We start from the raw sequence: 20,113 nt of genomic DNA on the forward strand, positions 1-20,113 counted from the left end.
GTAAATTCTTATACCATCCATTTTATACTCTTTTATTCAACTGAGATGTAAAATATTGCAGAATTCCCGTAAGTGAAAAATAAAATAAAACCTGGTGGAATAAAAAAATCTATTTAAGTAATCAAACAGGATATGTTGGAGGCTAAAATTTATATTTGGCGATTTGGAAAATAATAGTTATGATTTTTAAATGTGTAAGTTATTGTAACAATTCAGTGTACAAGTTTTAAAGTCAAATACAACAAGTCTCTGGATGTGTCCGTAAATATAAAATATGGTGTGGGAGTTTGTATCGCAATATTTCGTAACAAGATGGGACTACTGTTAATGTAAGACGTTGGAAATGTTGTAGGCGGGACTAGCTTTAGATGAAAAGTTTATTCCACACTTTCAAATATCAGACAAGTATTTGAATTCAGAATGTTTAAAAATGATAAACACACTTTAAATATTAAAACAAAAAAGAATGACAGTTTCAAATTACCCATTTTGAATACAGGATAATTCTTGGTCAGGCTTTTGTTTAGCCTATATTTTCGTTCTTGTCTAAAAACTAAATATTCGTCTTTTATAATCTTTCATTGTGTACAAATTTCAGAGAACTTGTATCATATTTTGTTAATGATAAGCTTAAACAAATACAATTGCACTTTCTCATAACTTATTTAAATCATTTATCTTTTTACTACAATGCAATTAAAAGGGTATCTAAATCATAATATAGCATGCTATAGCTAAAAGAAATTTATGGAAATATTCTGTTCAAACGGTCATTAGAATAGTAAATACGTGTTTACTGAGTTGTATGAAGTAAAGTCATAGAAAACCAAATTGGGAATCATCCACCAGATGATAGGTAGTTAAGTTAAGACGTAAGTTCGTAAGCTACCTAACTTGATGTTCCATTGACCTAGATTGGGAAGGCATGATTCTCGTTTAACTTGACTATAACTTTTTTTAGTACATGCTCCAAAGATTACTGTGGTTTGTGTATTACAAAATATTACACCAAAGCAACAAGTTAACTTTTTTAACGATGTAAATGTAAGTATGTGCAGGGTACAATAACTATGAAACTTATTACGCTATAAGCATATTAAGCAACTTTGGTTATATTGCAGTTTTCTAAAACAACTGTAATTAATCGCATTATTATCAGCATACTCACTGCGTTTCTATACAGGGTGTTTTTTTTTTTTAAACTTGCATCTTTATTTATGTAAAAACCGCAATAGATAGAAATATGCAGTTTGCGGGAATCATCTATTGACGTAGGGGGCCCAATTGTTTTGAATTCTACGTTACATTCACATTCCCCCCTTTCCCCCCTGCCCCCAACTTATTTTTTTTAAATAGCAAGGTACCCCTTGTGACATATCAAATGAAAGAGCATGAAAAAAGAAAATATTCGATGAAAAAAAAAATGAAAATCGGTTCATAAATGTGCGAGATATTTCCCCCTCCCCCTCCCCGAAACTTAATTTTTTTTAATAGCAAGGTACCCCTTGTGACATATCAAATGAAAGGGCATAAAAAAAGAAAATGTTTGGTGAAATTTATTTTTCATTTGATATGTCACAAGGGCGGGTACCTTGCTATTAAAAAACAAGTTATGGGTAGGGGAAAAGGGGGGGATTATCTCACAAATTCATGAGCCGATTTTAATTTTTTTTTTCACCAAAAATTATCTTTTTTCATGCTCTTTCATTTGATATGTCACAAGGGGTACATTGCTATAAAAAAATAATTTAGATCCGGGGGAGGAGGGGGGGAATATCTCACAAATTTATGAACCGATTTTCAATTTTTTTTTCATTAAACATTCTATTTTTTCATGCTCATTCATTTGATATGTCACAAAGGGTACCTTGCTATTTAAAAAAATTAAGTTGGGGACAGGGGGGGAAAGGGGGGGAATGTGAATGTAACTTTTAATTAAAAAAAAATTGTGCCCCCTACGTCAATAGATGATTCCCGCCGACTGTATATTTCTATCTATTGCGGTTTTTACATAAATAAAGATGCAAGTTAAAAAAAAAACACCCTGTATATGAAAAAAGCAAAAAAGTCGTTTTTTTAAATAGTAAATAAAAAGACAACACCAGAAATCTTTGTCTTTGAGTAGGGGGTAGAAATAATATTATTTTATTGTTGAAGAAAGTAATTAAACTATACATACAAAACAACTAACAGAATTAATAAGAATTGGTTTAAGTTTTTTACTTTGCTACTAAAGTTCATCCTTATTTAAAAAATTATTATAAAACCACCCTGACACTAACTGAAAATTTAACAAAATACAAAATCATCTATTGGTAACTAGATCTCTGTGATTGTAGGTCAACATATTAGGTTCTGTAAGATATGGACTAGACTGTCACAAACTCAACTGAGCATTGGGAAGAATATCTTTTACTTAGCTGATTTGCTTACTTGCTTTGATCTAGTTTTTACGTGTTTTATTTTAAAGAATGAATTGTTCAGTTAATTATTATCTATATATTAATAGGCAAGCATGTTTCTTTGAAACCTTTTTTCTCAGGTCGTGTGCATCGCAGGGATGATCTGCGCATACTGTTGGAAAGATATTTACCTGTAGATGTGCAGAATGCCTCTAAAAATTAAAATAGGCTAACAAATAAGCACAAAAAATTAATTTGAAAACTTCAAAAAATTAACATGGACCATATGGGTTGCTATGATGGTGACGAAATAACAACAAAAAGTAAACAGAAAATCAAAACAAATGGAAGAAATTCCAATCGCATGTTTTATTTACAGTGTGGGGAGAAAATAGAGAAGTCTGTACATTAATTATTTTTGGTCGAGTTTCGACCACAGGACAACCACTAGTAATTGATTAAATTCAGAACATACCATTGAACGAAGTAAATATTTAAGCTAATCTTGTATATGGTGCCTTCAAAATGAGGCTGATCAATTTAGATTGTGTTAACATTGTATATTCATAAAAATTGTGAAAGATAAAATAAACTTTGCAAATAAAAAATATATATTAACTTATTAGTATAGTTTTTTATTCATTGAAAATCTGGCATCTCGCTAAGGACTAGTCATATTTTTACTTCAGGCTAATTTATAGGTGAGCAGTGTTTAAAAACTATATTTTCATCCGTAAAAGAAATGTTTTTTTATAATTTTTACAAATCAGTATTGTTTGCAATAATCCGACTATTCCACAATAAAAAGTTAAGGAAACGTAAAAAAATCCAGTTAAGTTTATCAACCAATAGAATATATTGTTACATAAAGCCATTCACTTTCTTATACACCTTTAAGCGTTTTTAAAACCATTAAATTGTACGTCCCCATCACATACTTTAGAATGACAAAAAAACAAACAAAAAATTAAATAGCATTAATATCAGGTCTAACACTCTAATGACCAACCTAAATTTTTTTCGGTTTAGTTGCCAGATTAATTTAACAGTTGATAGTATATATTTTAAAGTATATATACAGAATTGAAATGTCCTATTGGATCTGAAGTTTGACCTTATCAATATTGTGATAAAGCTGAGAACGTAGGTTTTGAATATCCGGAAGCAAGCTGACCCAGAAGCTACACACTCTGGCAACTTATTAAACTTTCGTCATAGCACAGCTTGGTTTGATGAGACACAACTTGTGTGTGTGAAGATCTTGTATTAAATCTCCCCTTTAACTTTACACTGTTGTACTTTTTATTAGTTTTCCTGAATAGTTTTATGAATCGATTTTCCAAACGTCAGTTACTTTTTGTATTAGATAAAAAAATCATTTATCTACACGTATTGATAGGTAAATGATTTTCTTAATGTGTTCCCAAAGTCTTTAATAATTTTTTTGAAACGTTTAAAACGAATGGCTCTATATAAAGTATTCTATTAATTCGTTATTATGTGCTGCTCGTATATAATGTAAGAAACAATAACATTAAAACTATTATCATACTCCCAGTTTTTTTTTTTCAATAAACTATCCAAGAAGCATTCTTTGATGAAGTTTTACAGTTTGACGTTAGTTTTAAATTGTGTTATGTGCTACCAGCTCTTGCTTTCCTAGTAAATTTCGTTCCATGTATAAAACACATAATGCAAAACCTTTCATTGTATATTGTGTTAAGTCTGTTTTTAACAATTTTACTAAGTATTTAAAGATACAATATCACATCAACCTTGTTTTAAATGTATAAAAGCACTAACTAACAAGGCATTTATTTTGCTTTGTCTAAACGCCCATGTTCCCCTGTCAACTCTGGTAAAAAGATATCAAACTAGAAGATAAAAAAAAAAAAAAATTGAAAACATCTTTTATTGTGTATTTTATTTCATGAATATGAACTGTTATTTCTCTTATAGTATATTTAAAATTAACTAAATGCTAATTAGGGTTTTTTATTGCTTAATGTTAAAAATATACACACATAAAACAAATTTTAGATACCTAAATTTTAAATGGTTCATTTAATGAAATTTAATACTCTAATTCAATCAATTAAAACGATTTTTAGTCATTTGTTACGCATATTCGTAAACTATTGACTTCATGCTTGAATTAAGTCTGAACTTAAATTAGCTACTTCTGTCGTTTTATTACCGTACCCTATGGGTCTCGACAAATATCTTAAATCCACCTATTTGTAATAATTTTCCAATGCAATAATTTACTGTTAAATCAGTATAAAAAAGCACAGATAGTTTCTTGACTGATAAACTTTAATATAGACCAGACATTATTTAATGATCATATCATTTAAAGAAATTCATCATAGTCCACAATTTATTTAATTAAGTTTCAACCATTGCCTATGGGCATCGACTAAACATACTCTCTTGTTGTTGTTGTTAGTCTACTCAATGCTATTAGATACTAAAGTAGACATATATAAGGACCAGCAGTCACAATTTTTTTGTATTAAAAAGGACATAGTTTTGTAAGAAAATAACATAATGTGTGCTAAGGTCTCAAATTATATTTCCTTTTTCTGTAACTAAAATTGTTGATGGGTCATAACAGGTGCTAAATCTCACAATAAGTAGTTCCATCAGTATGGCTCGGTAAAAAAAATGATAACAATCTGGTGGCTCACATAAACTAAAACTGATTTGATTTTAGAACTGGTGATTTATCATGATGATGGTCTTTAGTGTCAATAGTCTAAGGTTTCAATGATTTTGACAGCATTAGTCAGGCAAGACAAATTTATTACTAGAATTCTTGGTAATTATTGACTCTAAGGAGTTTTGAGATAAGTAGTAATGTTTATACAAATATTAATGCAATTACCATACCCGTTTATACAAGTTCAATAAACAAATAATTCTGTTAAGTATAGACTACTTTTGAATGCACAACAACAATAGAGTACGTTTTTGTTTTTACAAAATTTATATCTTTTAATTTTTTAGCCTACACCCTGGTTATTAGTAGTGCTTTTTACATTAGCCTATCACATATAAGATATAAATCGTACATTGTAAATATCAGTAATAAAGTCCACGAAGCAATGAGGTCACCCAGGTAAGTTAGGCAGGATAGGTTCTCTGAACATCATACTTGTGTCAACACACCTTGAGTTGACGATAGTCTGATTTGTGTAAAACATTCTTTTATTAAACTTCCTCACTGGCCTTATGTTGAAAACAAAGCAAATTAACAGTTTTTCGTCATACTGCAGCCAAAACAAAAGATTTAAAAAACTCCCCAGAGAGTAAAAACATATGTAATCTTTGGTAAAAATAATTATTAGTCTTTAGGGAGTAAAAATCAGCTGTTAAAACTTGACCTCGGGTCAAAAAGAGTCACTTTAGGGCCTAGTGATGAAATATACTATTAAATCACACATTTCTTTCAAAATCACTTATTTCTGCAATTTAGATTATAATATGTATTAGACATCCCGATTTTTTCGATACTTTATTTTTTTAATTCCTTTATTGTGTATTATTTTGTATTCCTTTAAAACACTGTTAAATTGAAATAAACTTTGTAGAGAAATGTATCATTTATCATTTTAAATCCACCATCTTAGTTTTGAATTATTTATTTATAGACAGTTGTTTGAGAAATAACTATAGTTTGACTCCATCAAAATGTCCACTCTGAAATATTTCGCATTTACAAAACTTTAACATACAAATTTTAAAAGTACCTATAAACAAAGGCATCTAACGTATGTCTTAAGTTTACTTTCACCGCTGTCATGTTACTCTTTTGAAATTTCTAAAAAAATTTAAATGGAATTTTAAAGCTGGTAAGAATAAAATAATGAACTGAATAATGTAAACTGGGTCTTGCGTTATTACTGTGAAAATAAACTATGTTGATCAAAAACAAGATTATTTGGCAAAGTAAAACTTAAGGACAGTAAACTGTGAAGGTCGTGTGGACGAGTCTTGACCTGAATCGAGGATTGTTGAACTACTTTTACAATTATTATACACCTGTATCATAAGGAATTACATTTTATTTTTGGAACTTTCAATCAGAATATTCCCAAAACACAATAAAGATACTCTCTGTAACCGAATCACTATATTTTTCGTTTGTCATAGGATTTCCTGATTAAGAAAAAACTATAATTGTGGCTGAAACTGAAATGAGTTTGCAAAATTATCTTATGTTTTATAAAGCACGAACGAGAGATATGTATGTAGAGTTTATTATATATTTTTTTTTAACGCACCAAAAAAACCTCAGTAAGTGCTACACTGTTTGGACGTTTGACGTATTAACTTAAAAAATACCTTTAAATATATCAGCACAAACCGAAATTGTACTTACGAATGAAAATGTCAAAAATATTCAATTGAAATATTGCAAATCATATCAAGCGGTACGAGCTTTTGTTATAAATTTTAGAATTTAATTCTAAAACATTTAAGGAGAATTCAATGTTAGTCATTAACTCGTTTCATAAATTTGTTTCAACATTGAAATGGAAATCACGGTTATCCTTGTATATTGTGCAATGCAGTAAAAAGCCAAGTTATGTACGCTGAAGTGTAAAGTATATAAATCACGAGAAATAGCTCTCGGCTGTATTATGCGGTATTACATTGGCGAAGAGGGAAAGTACATAAACATTCGGCTAAAAACATTACAGTTGGTGCATTATTACTTTGTGGTCGTCTTTCCATCATAAACAGTGGTTGTTTTATGATTATGAAAAAAAAAAAAAAAACTAAATGTTCAACACTTATGTCATAGGCTACAATACAGTAGTTCCTTAGGGAGCGAGCCGGTCTAGTGGCTAGAGCGCGGGACTTCGATCCATGAGTTCCCGTATTCAAATCTCACTAAATCACCAATGGATTTTATATAAGTGACAATGACGCAACCCATAGGTCTAGCCTGAAGTAATGTGAAAAACAACCCTGGGCTCTTGCCTAGGGTCCTAGAAAAAAATACAGCAGTTCTTAAGGTTTACTTGGGTCAAAACAAAAGGTTTGTAAGTTTCTCTAGAAGATCAAAAGTCTACTTCAATCTATTTTTGGAAAGCAATAAAAATCCTCCAATACTTGTTTCTTCGTTGTGTATTTTTTTAATTGGCAATTTTCTGAGGATACGATCCAGACCCTAGTCTTATTACTATCCAGAGTCAACCTTTTGTCAGAAAGTATTTTTTAGATTGATAGTCCAATTGCAAAACGTCATCTTTTTCCAGATTGATCTCGGTTATAATTGAACCAGCAACGTTCAGATTTGAAGTTGTCTTTTTAATATCTTAAATGTTATTATACCCGTTTATCTTACAAAAGGTTATAACACTCAATGACAGATGACCATTACTGCAAATGTTATATGAAACTCATGCGGGATTAACTCATTTACAATTAGTAATTTTAAAGGGAAATTTTGGTGTTAAGTTACTAATATATTTAAACACTTTAGTATGATAGTTGTGTCTTTATGTGATATTTGAAATTACTTAAACATAGTTTTGTGGGAAAAGTATTTGGTTTAATACTGTGTTAGTTGTTTAAATATTCGTAATCGATCCAGTTCAACCAACGACCGGATAGAATTAAACAGTGAAACTTAATTTCTCAAACTCATCGTGCCTCAGCAAGCCGAGACTGATGCAGATAAAATATTACTTGATCTTAAATTTTCTGTAGATTTTAAAAGAAGCCAATTTTCAACGCAATTGTTTGCTGTTCATTTATATTCTAGAATACATCCCAAAAACAATATATTAAATGTATTTACCAAATACTAAACTTGGCTTAGAAGTATTAAAACGGATAGCTAAAATATTCACCAATAAATAATTATTATTAATGTTAGTTTTAGAAATAGTATAATATGAGTTTAATATAATGCATGACATAACTTTATTAAAACTTACAAAAAAACGTTCAATTAGAAATAAAGGGGAATCTATTGACTGTGTTACCATGAAATTAGGCAATCTACTTTAAGAATCCACCGGAGTAATTATAGAACTGGTGAACTTTTCAAATTCATTTAATGTGAAAGTTGTCGCAAGAACCACGATTCTTTTAAATCATCTTTATATATATAAAAAAAAAAACATTTAAAGCGTTTATTAAGACCTTAAGCTTTGTGAATTAGGACATTGTAAGTCTCTTTTACTCTGTAGTTTATCCTACTAATATTATAAATGAAAAAGTTTGGATGTATGTATGTTTTTGACAAGTAAACGTGAAAAATACTGGTCGGATTGGGCTGAAATTTGGTATGATGATAGCTCACATTCCCGATTAACATATAGACACATTCTTATCTCAAAAGTCTTATCGGGCTCCACCCCAGTGGCTCTGGAGTTTCCCATGTTAACCTTATGAGTAATCATATTTAAAAGGAATAAAAGAATTTTGTCAGCTGTTTCAACTACACAAGTTGGTTCTATGATATTGAATAGCATTAAAAAGTTACAAGGTTTACCAACCGGGTGCAGTACTATAATGTTTTTACATTTATGACAACATCTATCCTATAAAGGCCATAAAGTCTAAATTATGTTTTTAAAAGGCTTATGCGCACTATTTTATCAACAGATGTAAAGATGAAAATGTTTCTATTTCGTGTTCTTCTTTCAGTTGCAAAGCACGGGTACAACAGCTAGTGTATATATAATTAAACAAAATTATTAATTAAAGATATAATTAAATCTGTAAATAACATAAAGGGTATGTTTTTACTCTGTCCACATTATAACTCTGATTCAGTTATAAAGGTCCGTTAAAATATCTTATTTAATCATTTGACAGCTTGACTTTGGTAGGCTATAAAATTCTGTAAGCTATATTATATATTGGCTACAATCAAAAGTAAAAAAATCGCCCTTAACTATCGGTACCATCTTTAGGTTACATGCACACATTTAAAATGAAGTTAAGTTTTCTGAAGACTACGGAGAAGTAACGGAAAATTGAAACCCTTAACTTCTAGTAATGGCACTGCATATCTTTGGCGGAGATTAGAGCTAAAGCAGAAGGCGTTTCAACTTACGTAGTTTATTGTTGTGATCTTATTACGAAACTCCCTTACACAACTTCTCTTCGTATAGTGGTTCCATTACAGTGCGACTTATAGCATATGAGCTTGTATGAAATATCTTGTATTAGTCGTACTAAGGCTGGAGTCTTGTAATATACTAAAACAAAATAAAGTAATTAAAAGAAAATATGATAAATCATTGAGCCACTTTTGTAATCAGTTCAAACAACAATAAATTAAATTAAAATATACACAAGAAGTCAGCTAAAAATATATAAATTTGTAAATTTCAAATACAGTAGAGACAGGAAGTAGCAGATTCAGATTCATATTAGAATTCATTACAGTGGTAAACTATAGCCACAGTATAGTTTTGAAAAAAAAAAAACTCATTCAAACTACGAATACTTGATTGTAGGAGTTTCAGAGGTCACCTAACCTTTCAAATTTTTTTTAGGTTTTATCTTTCATATGTAACTTATTAAACAAAATATAACAAATGAAAAACAGAACTGTAGCTAGTTTCTTAACGTTTAAAAATGTAATATTCAAGTTAATTACCCTTAAATCTAATCTGTCATAGATACAACGTTGTCCTAGAAACATCTCCAGGAAGTCTGCATCAATGTCCCTCCTTGTGATATTGAATTTCCCTTATAATATTGGTTCTAGAGTCTTAAAAGAAACCTTTTGAAGGTTTAGCAGTAAACAATAGCATGTAATTCGATATCATCAAGTTTTAAAACTTAAAGAAAAAATTTTTTTTTATCTTTTTAAACACTTTTAAACACACCTTAAGTTAATTAGTTGTTGATTGGTCATGGAACGTGTTTATACACAAAGCATAATTCAATTGGTAAATGCACAATTTTAAGAAAAAATGCTTTAAAATATATGTGAAAGTAATTTTAGTACACTGATGCTTCACGTCAACTTTAACTACAGTTTTGTTACGAACATATTGAATTAGCTTGAAATTAACCTTTTCCTGCAAAAATGCTAGTTTATATTTTGGAATCTGTATCTTTATTAAAAAAATATATAAGCCAGAATGTGAATTACCTTAAAGCAATGAATGCAGAACCTTCTTAAAGTAATCCCAATTTGATTGTCCCGTCTTCCTACCCACCTACATCATAATATACAGATTATTTCCTGGAAAATCATCAGAAAATCATCAGTCTTAAGTCTTTGCAGATTCTAATGTACACACCCACTGTATTCTTTTTACAGCAAGAAATCATGATCAGTACGTTTTTCCAAATTTCCTAATAACAAATCAAGTATTTGCATTATTGTATTATTTGCATTATTGTATTAAGTAAAGTAGATGTATAACTATTCTGCCAATTCGTGTAGTCTTTAAAAACATTTTCGTCATACTGCAGCAAAAACAGCCGTTTTAATTGCATGCGTTGCGGGATTAAAGTAGCAATTTACTCTCTGGGGAGTAAAAATAATTTAGTAAAAATCAGCTGCTGTAAACAGTTGAAAATTTCGATTGTGGCAATCGCATCAATCGAAATTATTCATCAATTGATTTATTAGGTAAGGTTTAGCCTATTGTTGTCGATCACTTGACATATCGATAGTATAATGTGTACTGTAACATAATCGTAAATGGACGAAATGATTAAATTATTTACTAAACAGCTGCTTAGTTGCTTTAGCAGAATTGAAAACAAGACGTCCATTTGAGAGGCTACCTTACATACAAATTAATTCGTTTCCTAGCTTTGTTTGTCAATTAATGATTTATTATGACGAAAACTATAGTTCACCACAGGGCAAAAAGTGACTTTTAACCCTTGCTCATTTTTCGACCTCGGCTTCACCTCGATCGTAAAACTTGACCTCGGGTCAAAATGAGCCACTTTAGGGCCTAGTGATGAACTATAATATTGCTATAGATTAAAAAATATACCCTTGTTGCAACTCTAAAGTAGAGAATTAATCATTTTAAAAAAAGGTTTTGCAATTAGCTTACCAAATAGAAACACACAATCGGAAAAAACCCTTAGTACATTTCCATCCTGTCATATGAACATTTAAAATATATTTATAAGCTTCAAGAAATATTTATTCACAAAAATTACCACTTTGCACCCAAAACACGTAAAGGTATGCCCAAACCAAGAATTCATATTCTGTACCAAGAATGCATGCGAGAAGTTCCATGCAGCTCGCCAAGGCTACACGTTAAGTCCTCACGTCGACGCATATGACCTGAATATCCCGAGCGTTGCATTTACATTGCTTGATATTCAAATCGGACTTTTCATAACTGTCCAGAGTGACCTTAGGAGTTGCTAATATTGAAATATTATCACGTCAATAGCTTCTCCATAAAGAATATCTCCAGCAGAGTAAATTTAAGTTAAATTTAAGTTTTAAGTTAAATTTAAGTTTCCATCACCAGAATAGCTGCAATTTAAGTTTAGGCTTGATGTTGAAATATATCAAGCGTGTACCTTTTTAAATACAACCGGGGCTCTGCAGGACTTTATAGTATTTTCTCAACGTTCTTTATGAAATTAAATCGTATTCCAGAAGCATTTAATATATTTGTATTTTTACTGCCAATAATAAGCTATTAATTTTTCGTCTGTTATACGTTTTTTGATTATTAGCAAATGTTACAACATTTTTATAAGCATGAAACTAAAACACAAAATCCTAAACATAATCAAAAAATTATATTCAAATGATTATTGATGACTTATAGGTACATTAAAAATAAAACGTTTTTTAAAGGTATATTTATTGACACTATTTTGATGACCAATAACAATATTTAATTTCCTGGAATGTAAATATATACAAAACAATTTTAGCTTACAATTTCAACCAGTCACACCAAAGCTACAAGCTAAAGTAAGACAGTAAGAGAGTAATAGTAGTACAAATGGTAAAAATATTTATGCAACATTTAGAACAAATAAGTTTACTTGGGAATAAGAAAAACTACACTTGCAAAATATTCACGTTACTATATTAATTTTTGAACTTTCTACCTAAAAAAAGGGATCTTACATAAACAACTGTCCAACGAGGTAATATGTCATTAATAAGCACTACAACTAGACAATAAATCAAACTTGTAAAGTGTTGTAAAATCTGAGAAAATATAAGTAGAGGATTTACATAAACGGTAGGCTATTATAATAATATACAAAGGTTCAGGGTTCGCCACATTGTAAACTATCAAAGTGTCACGAAAAGGGTTGCAATAAACGCTGGGACTTAAATAACTGCCTTTCATGGATGACTGCCAAAATAGCTGTTATGCCAAGTAATGTTAAGTTTTTGTAAATTTAAAAAGTGGCTTTGTTACAAATAAAGTTATTGTATATCAGAAAAAATTAATATAAAGACAACACGGTTTTCCTTTTTCTACTGTTATTAATAACTGAAATTATACAATTTAAGTTCTGAATGTTATTATCTGCATAGTAAAGGTACAGTAATAAAAATATGACCTAAAAGATAATAAAAATATCAATTTCACTTTAGTTTTAAAACCGTATACACCAGTTTTTCAACGATATTTCCTTATGTTACGATTAACTTTAAATCCGTATTATTATTATTTATGTGATTTATTGTTGTACATTGTTGTATAAGTTCCCCACACGAATTAAACACGGTAAATACATGAAAGACACAAGAAGGGGAATGGTTTTAAGAAATGTTGTTACTTTCATAATATGTTAATCGCCATCATTCCCAAGAACAAGCCCTTAAGTTATCGGAAGTAATACACAATAAAACAATTTTATGAGAAAACATTTAGGAACCTAATCGGAAAACTTTTAAAATTTTCACGAACCAAAAAAAAATTGCGAAATCTGATTTATAATGTATTTATATACACAAAAAATACGTATAACGTTTAGGACAATTTTTTTTAGAAATCAATAAACAAATATGATGCGTTTCCCGATATAAAGTCATGTAACAAACTAGCGCTATAAACTTAACAATAATTTACTTTTCTATAAAATCTCAAGGAATATTTGGCTTTTAGAAATCTAATGGTGGACTCTTATGTATTTATTGAAAGGGATATTTTTATGTAAGAGTAAAATTTATGAAGCATATTCATGATGTATGTTTCATTGTAACCAGAATGTTTTATATAAATAATGACTTTAAACACATTTGCCATTTCTCAAAAGTACAACAGCTAAGTAAACGAATATTATAATGCCTTAGTTTTCTGTATTACTAAAAATTAATAAATTAACATTAAATTGTGTTTCTATTTGTATAATTTGCTTTTATTTTACGGCCTCATTTAATATCATTGTAAATACAGTACATATACAAATATTTGAATGCATGAAAATCAAGATATTTAGGTCTAAAAGCGATGCGTGGAGTTTAAATATTCTAACTTATACTGTTAAGAAAGAGAGGGGGAGGAATTTTAAACTAACCCTGCTTGAGACTTTAAGTTGGTTCTCGTCAGGTTTCTTGACAACTTGTTTATACATATCTACGCAGGACAATCAACGCTATTTCTCCCTTTTTTTTCGTTGGATTTCTTTTATCATCTACACTTCATTAAATTTATCTTATATTTGTACTTTTTAGTAGAACCGACGCTTGGAATTACTTTCAAAATATACATATTTTAGTAAAATGAATTTTGTACGGACAATTTTGTACGATAACTGCAGGATATTTTGTTGGGATAGTAGCTTTTGGTATGCATCTAGCCTCGCTATATTCTGGGAGTTTTCCCCATGATTTTCCCCCGATTTGTTTGTTTAGGTGGGTACGTAGAAAAATACATTCTGAATTTTGCATGTTACTTGTCCAGGTCTGAAATTGGAATTACAATTTCCATAACGATACCATTAGAGTTTTTTTTATATATTGTGTTTGATTTCTTGGAATTTTTTGAGTATTAATTGTAAGCTAGTAATTTTAGGCCAATAAGTATCCGCATTGGCTTTTAATCAAAATTTGAGTTTAACTTTTGGTTTGGTAATTCATAAAAAGAGGGAAGTATTGTAATGTATAGAGTCTATTGTTGTATAATATAATTTTGTTTGAGTGTTCCATTGAGTTTGTGTTAGGCCTTTAACTTATAAAGTTTGTTAATGTTTTTAATTAATGGTCTCACGTCATATTATGGTTTACTAATTTTAGTTCATAAGCTTTTACCCGTTAAAATGTTCCCTTCTAGTTTGCATTTGCGTTAATATATATATATTTTTAAATTGTGTGTGATATTCAACTATTTTTTAATTTGCAACAGCCAATAATTGCGATGTTTTTTGTTCACTCGGGGGCGTTGAGAAAGGCTCCAATAGAGCTTTAATGTTAAGTGGGACTGCTTTTGGTTTAACCGATCATCCCGAAGATGACTAAGGGTGAGGACACTTGGACTCGTGTTTCATGTTTCATATGTAGTATTCTATATGCCAAGGAGCTCGACCTCGACCAGTATGGGTAGAATATAACTCAATGTCAGTAACGGTGTGAGCCATGAGGGTTTGGGCAAAATGTTGCCCTGACTTAATGTTATGTGACAAACAATCCCAGGTCCGTGTTTAACAAAGTAGATGGGCTTTTTGTGAGTAGTCTGATAGATCCAGGAGTTACAGAATGGCCAATTTTGATTCAGAGTCAACACTACAATATGGCTAACTTTGTGCGTAAAAGTTTTTTTCCCTCCTAAAAAACAAATATATATCGCATCAGAGTAAATAAATAAATATTTAATATTTCATAACACATAGGGGGGAAAATCAAAAAGCCATGCAATGCTTGCGACCAAAAACTATTGGATGCTTCAATAAATCTCCCAAACGCTGGACATCACATTCATTCGATTTATTTCTACAACGACAATCGTATCTGTGTGATTATGATAAAACAGCGTGGGTAGGAATTTGTGACGCTATTTTTGCAACACAACAAGACGACTTTACATGTAAGGAGGCGTAAATGTGATCGCGTGGGCTGGACTGATATGTACATGATCGGAGGAGATTTAATCCATACTTGGTTTCAAGTACACTAAAAAAGTATTAGGATTCAATGTGTTTTCTAGGGTAGTTTTACTGATTGGTTTTCAACGGTTATGAACCACTTTAAGGGATTTCTTAAACTTAACTAATCCAGGTGCAAAACTATTATACAATAATTAGTTTAATTAGTACTTTGGCCCTAATACCATTGTTCCCATTCTAAAATTCCCCTCTATAACAAACTTCATAGTATTTAAAAATCGAATAATTATTTTCAATACGACTTTTAGAATTAAAAATATTAAAAATTGTAAGTAAAAATACTACAAATTATCTATATTCTTGTTATGACTTACTTTACAGGAAAATAATTATTGCATTTCCCTTTTGTGTTGCCAGAGTTTTGTGGCAGGAAAGTTGTCAAGTTCCACGAAGCAGTGTTCATCAGCCAACCCACGTTGCTGGACTGTGATTGGTCCTGAACGTCACGTAGTTTTGACATTTGTTCTAAGTTTCTGTAGACAAGAAACTTTCTAGTATTTTGTCAGTGTTCACCGTTAAGATTTTATCCATCGGTTTTGTCCAATCTGTTTCAAGTAAAAACCATGGTGTTCAGTTTAAAATAATTTGTAGTAAATTTTTAGGTAAAATGTAATCTGAATGTATACGGTATACAATATATATTGTTCTTTGGCAGGGTGAAACAAGTTTTCACCCAAACACCACAAAGTTTATAAGTATTTTCAGTTTGGTAAGAATTTAGATTTTGTAATTTTTTAATTTTTTTTACATCACCTTTTGTGTTTTTACGGTTGTTAAACTGATGAAATATTGTTTATTTATAGTTTTGTATAAAAAAAAACATTTACTGAAAATATACCTTTGAAACACACACTTAAATACGATTTGTTTAGCCTAAGAATAATTTTATTTTTTATTTTAAAAGCCGGATGGGTTCTTCTTGAAAATCTCCAAGAAGCCATAATATCATATTATTCCCATCCTATTATAATTCACAGATCTAATTACTATTATTTCAGCATATTTTTTTTACTTTCATTTAAACAAACATGTAATCCGAGGTTGAATTTTCACAGTCATTTTACTTCGTTTATAGCTTGGTATACATTTAATACATTTAAATATACTAGTGTTTTAGATTATGTTAAACTTATGTTGAGATTCTTGTCGATTGTTTCCTGTTTGTTTGAATATTGAACCTTGATTGGATTATGTAACAACCCTTCCTCTAGAGATTTTTTGAAGAATTGGATAAACAAGGTAGCAGATTAAAATTAATTATTCCAAACACAACAGGTAACAACAACGGTGAAATATTTTGGTGACAGGATTTATCTGGTAATAATTTCACGCCCAACTGTTACAGCTTGTTTATGAATCACGTAACAGATGTTTGTTATTTTTCAACTGTTTCGCCGGATCAACGGTTATAATTAGCTATAGAACTTGATTATATTTTACGCTGATTAATTATTTTTATTAAATAATCCGTATAAGGTCGTCCACCCATGTAAACTGTCGATAAATATTTATTTAATACGAAAAACTAATTTTGTGAACATGCTATGCTTAAATATCGTTAAGCTACTTAATTGTTATATTGATTAAGTATCTGTTGTTTTGGTTTTACCTGTGCAAGTTAGCATGAATTTTGTTGTTTAGATACATCTGGTCACTGGCTTTACCGTTGTTGTAAAGATCTTATAAATAGAAAAATTATGGTTATGTTTTGTTAGAGCACTTTTTTGAATAAGGAATGTGATTCCCAAACAGAGTTTACCCGTTATTCGAGACATTTTATCTCTAATAGTAAAAAATTGGAAAATACTACTACAAATTCAAAGAAAACAAGGTTTTGTTTCATTGAATAATTACAGGAATAATTTATCTAGATTTACAAATGTTACGCCGTCATTTTTATTTTTTTTGCAATGGAGATATTGAATGCCTGCTCCATCTTTAAATTCACGAGCTGATCTCCATTTCTTCCTAGATCTTCTTAAACACATGCTCGTCACTATAAAATTGAGCAATTCATTCTAACTCTTATCCAACTTACATCCAGGCTTCAAGGCTGACTCTATTTTTCAGATAACTTCTCAGCCAATCCTCTTATCAGGGTCTGAGATTTGTTCCCTAAGATTCCGGTAACTGTAGATATTAGGGGAGTGAAAGAGACATTCCGGCGTTCGCAAGCTAACTTATATTTTCTTTTAAACAAAAAAAAAACTACCTCAATGAGCAACATGCAAATTATTTTTACAAACAAAAAGGAAAACAAAGAAAAATTTAGGCTAATATCTCTTACCGCAAATATGATAGCAATCGACGATTACGTTGCGGGAATGACCGTGAGCCAAACCGAAATTATAGCACAGGTTTACAGGCTATATTATAATTTAGGGCTCTAAAATACTCTAAAATTTGTCTTGTGTGTCTGTATTAACTTGGCCTTAGTTCCTACAGCAAGTCATCAGTACTACTAGATTGTTAAAAAGCTAGAAAACCGATTGTTAATAGACGTGTGAAATTGAACGTGAATCCTTTTCTTCGCATTTATTACTTGAGACCGTAACATTTTTAAATGTAAAAAAATATATTATATATTTGTAACAAGCCTTAGTAGAAGTAATTTATGAAGAAATTGACATAATTCTTTTAATACTCTTATTAAGATAAATAAGGGATAACAAGAATATTACTATCTCATGGAGTTTACCATGAATAAGGAATTTAGAGCGGATAAGGATTCACAGAATAAGGATTCAAAAGCTAAATCGTAAACTACTTTCACCACTTGTAGAGATAATTAACTACGAGGATTTCGTCTCGTAATTAAGGATCTCTTGTCTGATTAAATCTGTCAAAGTCGTTCTAACAGCCGTAAAAGCAAGCGTTGAACAATAACCATTCTAAACGTAAATTAAATCCGGAATACAGATCCTGTGTTGGGTCATGTACACTTCTCTGACGAACGGTTAGTAAGACGTTTTATCAAAAATATCATTTAAGTTTGAAAACATTGTGCACAAGCTGTTTTTTGTGTAATCTATCACTTTTTTCAACAAGCATAGAAAGTAAACTTTCTTAAGTTCATTAATGACACAATTCGTGTTCGTGTGCTTGAGAATACTTCATGGTAAGCACGTATGTTATTTTCCTTATAGAAGTGTAGGCTTACTGAAATTATGTTTACGTGTAAATTCACAATTCCTTGTAAATATGAAATGATATTTTATTGACAAGTCATAAAGTTAAAAATGACCAGGTAAAATGTAAAAAAGCATCAATCACTATAAAATATCACTAAAATTTTTAAAATTACTTAAAAAAAAATCTTTTAGTAAAAGTTAGTAATGTTAGGCCATTAAGTATCCGCATTGGGGTTAAATCAAAATTTGAGTTCAACTTTTCGTTTAGTAATTCATAAAAAAGAGGGAAGTGTTGTAATTGTATAGTTTCTATTGTTAGTTGTATAATACAATTTTGTTTGAGTGTTCCATTGATTTTGGGTTAGGTTTTTAACTTATCAAGTTAGATAATGCTTTTAATTAATGGTACTATGTTATATTATGATTTACAAATTTTAGTTCATAAACTTTAAAAAAATGGCTAGTTTTATTTATTTTATGGCTAGTTAAAATGAACCCTTTCTAGTTTGCATTTGCGTTAATATATAGGGTGATCGATTTCGATTGGGTTCCATTCGCCTATCGGGTCTGTTAACGAATATATATTTTTAAATTTAAGTCAGATGTGTGATATTCAATTATTTGTTTAATTTGTAACAGCCAATAAGTACGATGGTTTTTGTTCACTCCCTGCGTTGAGAAAAGCTCTGAATAGAGGCTCAACATAACGTAAGACTGCTTTTGGTGCACACGGTCATCCCGATGATGACGCAGGGTGAGAACACTTGGACTCGTGTGTCACATTTCCTATGTAGTATTCTATATGCCAAGGAGCTCGACCTTGACCAGGATTCAGTATGGGTAGAATATAACTCAATGTCAGAAATGGCATTAGCCATGGGTTTAGGTCATATGTTGCCTTGACTTAATGCTACGTGATAAGCAATACCAAGTCTGTGTCCACCAGAATTGAGGGGTGTTAGTGATTAGCCTGATAAATTCAGGAGTCTAACACTACAGCATGGTGTGCGTAGAAGCATTTTCTCTCCTCTAAAAAAGAGAATTATACATCGTATTACAGTAAATAAGTAAATATTTAATATTTCATTACACAATATGAAATCACGAAGCTATGTAATACATGTGACCAACCACTTGTGGATACTTCAATAATTATTTTAAACGCTGGACATAAAGTTTGTTCGGTTTATTTCTACTATAACAATCATATCTGTGCGAGTGTGATAAAACAGCGTGGGTAGGAATCTGTGACGCTATTTTTGTAACACGATAAGGCGACTTTACATGTAAGGAGGCGTAGATGTCATCTCATGTAGGCAGAACTGAAACTTACATTATCGGAGAAGATAAGTATTTAATCCATACTTGGTTTCAAGTACACTAAAAAAGTATAAGGATTCAATGTGTTTTCTAGGGTAGTTTTACTGATTGGTTTTCAACGGTTTAGAACCACTTTAAGGGATTTCTTAAACTTAACTAATCCAGGTGCAA

Source organism: Macrosteles quadrilineatus, unplaced genomic scaffold, assembly GCF_028750875.1.
Source record: "Macrosteles quadrilineatus isolate MER2022 unplaced genomic scaffold, UCM_ALF_1.0 Scaffold_3__2_contigs__length_128488019, whole genome shotgun sequence".
In the NCBI taxonomy this organism is placed as follows: domain Eukaryota; kingdom Metazoa; phylum Arthropoda; class Insecta; order Hemiptera; family Cicadellidae; genus Macrosteles; species Macrosteles quadrilineatus.